The sequence below is a fragment of the Gordionus sp. m RMFG-2023 genome, chromosome 2 (genome assembly GCF_954871325.1).
Source record: "Gordionus sp. m RMFG-2023 chromosome 2, tfGorSpeb1-WG-v2, whole genome shotgun sequence".
NCBI classification, from domain to species: Eukaryota; Metazoa; Nematomorpha; class Gordioida; order Chordodea; family Parachordodidae; genus Gordionus; species Gordionus sp. m RMFG-2023.
In genome coordinates, this window is record NC_088776.1 from 24934567 (window position 1) to 24941199 (window position 6633).

The following is a 6633-nucleotide window of genomic DNA, read 5'->3' on the forward strand; positions in this document are numbered from 1 at the left end:
TAACTACGAGCAAGGAAATTACAACAACATCTTCAAAAATGAAACCAACTTGAGCAAAGAAAAAAGAACTTCTTCACCATCGCTAAACCATCTTCCTCACCAACAACAGTATATTCTATTTAATTTCAATTTACACGTTTTATTTCAGGTTATTTACGGCAAACTACGAACAAGGAAATCACAACATCATCTTCAAAAACGAAACCACCTTGAGCAAAGAAAAGAGAACTTCTTCACCATCGCTACCAACAACAGTAAATTATATTTTATAATTTCAATTTACACGTTTTTTTTCAGGTTATTTACGGCAAACTACGAGCAAGGAAATTACAACAACATCTTCAAAAATGAAACCAACTTGAGCAAAGAAAAAAGAACTTCTTCACCATCGCTAAACCATCTTCCTCACCAACAACAGTATATTCTATTTAATTTCAATTTACACGTTTTATTTCAGGTTATTTACGGCAAACTACGAACAAGGAAATCACAACATCATCTTCAAAAACGAAACCACCTTGAGCAAAGAAAAGAGAACTTCTTCACCATCGCTACCAACAACAGTAAATTATATTTTATAATTTCAATTTACACGTTTTTTTTCAGGTTATTTACGGCTAACTATTAGCAAGGAAATTACAACATCATCTTCAAAAACGAAACCAACTTGAGCAAAGAAAAAAGAACTTCTTCACCATCGCTAAACCATCTTCCTCACCAACAACAGTATATTTTATTTAATTTCAATTTACACGTTTTATTTCAGGTTATTTACGGCAAACTACGAACAAGGAAATCACAACATCATCTTCAAAAACGAAACCACCTTGAGCAAAGAAAAGAGAACTTCTTCACCATCGCTACCAACAACAGTAAATTATATTTTATAATTTCAATTTACACGTTTTATTTCAGGTTATTTACGGCTAACTACGAGCAAGGAAATCACAACATCATCTTCAAAAACGAAACTACCTTGAGCAAAGAAAAGAGAACTTCTTCACCATCGCTACCAACAACAGTAAATTCTATTTTATAATTTCAATTTACACGTTTTTTTTCAGGTTATTTACGGCTAACTACGAGCAAGGAAATTACAACATCATCTTCAAAAACGAAACCAACTTGAGCAAAGAAAAAAGAACTTCTTCACCATCGCTAAACCATCTTCCTCACCAACAATAGTATATTCTATTTAATTTCAATTTACACGTTTTATTTCCTGTTATTTACGGCAAACTACGAGCAAGGAAATCACAACATCATTTTCAAAAACGAAACCACCTTGAGCAAAGAAAAGAGAACTTCTTCACCATCGCTAAACCATCTTCCTCACCAACAACAGTATATTCTATTTAATTTCAATTTACATGTTTTATTTCAGGTTATTTACGGCAAACTACGAGCAAGGAAATCACAACATCATCTTCAAAAACGAAACCACCTTGAGCAAAGAAAAGAGAACTTCTTCACCATCGCTAAACCATCTTCCTCACCAACAACAGTATATTCTATTTTATAATTTCAATTTACACGTTTTATTTCAGGTTATTTACGGCAAACTACGAACAAGGAAATCACAACATCATCTTCAAAAACGAAACCACCTTGAGTAAAGAAAAGAGAACTTCTTCACCATCGATAAACAATCTTCCTCACCAACAACAGTATATTCTATTTTATAATTTCAATTTACACGTTTTATTTCAGGTTATTTACGGCAAACTACGAACAAGGAAATCACAACATCATCTTCAAAAACGAAACCACCTTGAGCAAAGAAAAGAGAACTTCTTCACCATCGCTACCAACAACAGTAAATTCTATTTTATAATTTCAATTTACACGTTTTTTTTCAGGTTATTTACGGCAAACTACGAGCAAGGAAATTACAACAACATCTTCAAAAATGAAACCAACTTGAGCAAAGAAAAAAGAACTTCTTCACCATCGCTAAACCATCTTCCTCACCAACAACAGTATATTCTATTTAATTTCAATTTACACGTTTTATTTCAGGTTATTTACGGCAAACTACGAACAAGGAAATCACAACATCATCTTCAAAAACGAAACCACCTTGAGCAAAGAAAAGAGAACTTCTTCACCATCGCTACCAACAACAGTAAATTATATTTTATAATTTCAATTTACACGTTTTTTTTCAGGTTATTTACGGCTAACTACGAGCAAGGAAATTACAACATCATCTTCAAAAACGAAACCAACTTGAGCAAAGAAAAAAGAACTTCTTCACCATCGCTAAACCATCTTCCTCACCAACAACAGTATATTCTATTTAATTTCAATTTACACGTTTTATTTCAGGTTATTTACGGCAAACTACGAGCAAGGAAATCACAACATCATTTTCAAAAACGAAACCACCTTGAGCAAAGAAAAGAGAACTTCTTCACCATCGCTAAACCATCTTCCTCACCAACAACAGTATATTCTATTTAATTTCAATTTACACATTTTATTTCAGGTTATTTACGGCAAACTACGAACAAGGAAATCACAACATCTTCTTCAAAAACGAAACCACCTTGAGCAAAGAAAAGAGAACTTCTTCACCATCGCTACCAACAACAGTAAATTATATTTTATAATTTCAATTTACACGTTTTTTTTCAGGTTATTTACGGCTAACTACGAGCAAGGAAATTACAACAACATCTTCAAAAATGAAACCAACTTGAGCAAAGAAAAAAGAACTTCTTCACCATCGCTAAACCATCTTCCTCACCAACAACAGTATATTCTATTTAATTTCAATTTACACGTTTTATTTCAGGTTATTTACGGCAAACTACGAACAAGGAAATCACAACATCATCTTCAAAAACGAAACCACCTTGAGCAAAGAAAAGAGAACTTCTTCACCATCGCTACCAACAACAGTAAATTATATTTTATAATTTCAATTTACACGTTTTTTTTCAGGTTATTTACGGCAAACTACGAGCAAGGAAATTACAACAACATCTTCAAAAATGAAACCAACTTGAGCAAAGAAAAAAGAACTTCTTCACCATCGCTAAACCATCTTCCTCACCAACAACAGTATATTCTATTTAATTTCAATTTACACGTTTTATTTCAGGTTATTTACGGCAAACTACGAACAAGGAAATCACAACATCATCTTCAAAAACGAAACCACCTTGAGCAAAGAAAAGAGAACTTCTTCACCATCGCTACCAACAACAGTAAATTATATTTTATAATTTCAATTTACACGTTTTTTTTCAGGTTATTTACGGCTAACTATTAGCAAGGAAATTACAACATCATCTTCAAAAACGAAACCAACTTGAGCAAAGAAAAAAGAACTTCTTCACCATCGCTAAACCATCTTCCTCACCAACAACAGTATATTTTATTTAATTTCAATTTACACGTTTTATTTCAGGTTATTTACGGCAAACTACGAACAAGGAAATCACAACATCATCTTCAAAAACGAAACCACCTTGAGCAAAGAAAAGAGAACTTCTTCACCATCGCTACCAACAACAGTAAATTATATTTTATAATTTCAATTTACACGTTTTATTTCAGGTTATTTACGGCTAACTACGAGCAAGGAAATTACAACATCATCTTCAAAAACGAAACCAACTTGAGCAAAGAAAAAAGAACTTCTTCACCATCGCTAAACCATCTTCCTCACCAACAACAGTATATTCTATTTAATTTCAATTTACACGTTTTATTTCAGGTTATTTACGGCAAACTACGAGCAAGGAAATCACAACATCATTTTCAAAAACGAAACCACCTTGAGCAAAGAAAAGAGAACTTCTTCACCATCGCTAAACCATCTTCCTCACCAACAACAGTATATTCTATTTAATTTCAATTTACACATTTTATTTCAGGTTATTTACGGCAAACTACGAGCAAGGAAATCACAACATCATCTTCAAAAACGAAACCACCTTGAGCAAAGAAAAGAGAACTTCTTCACCATCGCTAAACCATCTTCCTCACCAACAACAGTATATTCTATTTTATAATTTCAATTTACACGTTTTATTTCAGGTTATTTACGGCAAACTACGAACAAGGAAATCACAACATCATCTTCAAAAACGAAACCACCTTGAGCAAAGAAAAGAGAACTTCTTCACCATCGCTACCAACAACAGTAAATTCTATTTTATAATTTCAATTTACACGTTTTTTTTTCAGGTTATTTACGGCAAACTACGAGCAAGGAAATTACAACAACATCTTTAAAAATGAAACCAACTTGAGCAAAGAAAAAAGAACTTCTTCACCATCGCTAAACCATCTTCCTCACCAACAACAGTATATTCTATTTAATTTCAATTTACACGTTTTATTTCAGGTTATTTACAGCAAACTACGAACAAGGAAATCACAACATCATCTTCAAAAACGAAACCACCTTGAGTAAAGAAAAGAGAACTTCTTCACCATCGATAAACAATCTTCCTTACCAACAACAGTATATTCTATTTTATAATTTCAATTTACACGTTTTATTTCAGGTTATTTACGGCAAACTACGAACAAGGAAATCACAACATCATCTTCAAAAACGAAACCACCTTGAGCAAAGAAAAGAGAACTTCTTCACCATCGCTACCAACAACAGTAAATTCTATTTTATAATTTCAATTTACACGTTTTTTTTCAGGTTATTTACGGCAAACTACGAGCAAGGAAATTACAACAACATCTTCAAAAATGAAACCAACTTGAGCAAAGAAAAAAGAACTTCTTCACCATCGCTAAACCATCTTCCTCACCAACAACAGTATATTCTATTTAATTTCAATTTACACGTTTTATTTCAGGTTATTTACGGCAAACTACGAACAAGGAAATCACAACATCATCTTCAAAAACGAAACTACCTTGAGCAAAGAAAAGAGAACTTCTTCACCATCGCTACCAACAACAGTAAATTCTATTTTATAATTTCAATTTACACGTTTTTTTTCAGGTTATTTACGGCTAACTACGAGCAAGGAAATTACAACATCATCTTCAAAAACGAAACCAACTTGAGCAAAGAAAAAAGAACTTCTTCACCATCGCTAAACCATCTTCCTCACCAACAATAGTATATTCTATTTAATTTCAATTTACACGTTTTATTTCCTGTTATTTACGGCAAACTACGAGCAAGGAAATCACAACATCATTTTCAAAAACGAAACCACCTTGAGCAAAGAAAAGAGAACTTCTTCACCATCGCTAAACCATCTTCCTCACCAACAACAGTATATTCTATTTAATTTCAATTTACATGTTTTATTTCAGGTTATTTACGGCAAACTACGAGCAAGGAAATCACAACATCATCTTCAAAAACGAAACCACCTTGAGCAAAGAAAAGAGAACTTCTTCACCATCGCTAAACCATCTTCCTCACCAACAACAGTATATTCTATTTTATAATTTCAATTTACACGTTTTATTTCAGGTTATTTACGGCAAACTACGAACAAGGAAATCACAACATCATCTTCAAAAACGAAACCACCTTGAGTAAAGAAAAGAGAACTTCTTCACCATCGATAAACAATCTTCCTCACCAACAACAGTATATTCTATTTTATAATTTCAATTTACACGTTTTATTTCAGGTTATTTACGGCAAACTACGAACAAGGAAATCACAACATCATCTTCAAAAACGAAACCACCTTGAGCAAAGAAAAGAGAACTTCTTCACCATCGCTACCAACAACAGTAAATTCTATTTTATAATTTCAATTTACACGTTTTTTTTCAGGTTATTTACGGCAAACTACGAGCAAGGAAATTACAACAACATCTTCAAAAATGAAACCAACTTGAGCAAAGAAAAAAGAACTTCTTCACCATCGCTAAACCATCTTCCTCACCAACAACAGTATATTCTATTTAATTTCAATTTACACGTTTTATTTCAGGTTATTTACGGCAAACTACGAACAAGGAAATCACAACATCATCTTCAAAAACGAAACCACCTTGAGCAAAGAAAAGAGAACTTCTTCACCATCGCTACCAACAACAGTAAATTATATTTTATAATTTCAATTTACACGTTTTTTTTCAGGTTATTTACGGCTAACTACGAGCAAGGAAATTACAACATCATCTTCAAAAACGAAACCAACTTGAGCAAAGAAAAAAGAACTTCTTCACCATCGCTAAACCATCTTCCTCACCAACAACAGTATATTCTATTTAATTTCAATTTACACGTTTTATTTCAGGTTATTTACGGCAAACTACGAGCAAGGAAATCACAACATCATTTTCAAAAACGAAACCACCTTGAGCAAAGAAAAGAGAACTTCTTCACCATCGCTAAACCATCTTCCTCACCAACAACAGTATATTCTATTTAATTTCAATTTACACATTTTATTTCAGGTTATTTACGGCAAACTACGAACAAGGAAATCACAACATCATCTTCAAAAACGAAACCACCTTGAGCAAAGAAAAGAGAACTTCTTCACCATCGCTACCAACAACAGTAAATTATATTTTATAATTTCAATTTACACGTTTTTTTTCAGGTTATTTACGGCTAACTACGAGCAAGGAAATTACAACAACATCTTCAAAAATGAAACCAACTTGAGCAAAGAAAAAAGAACT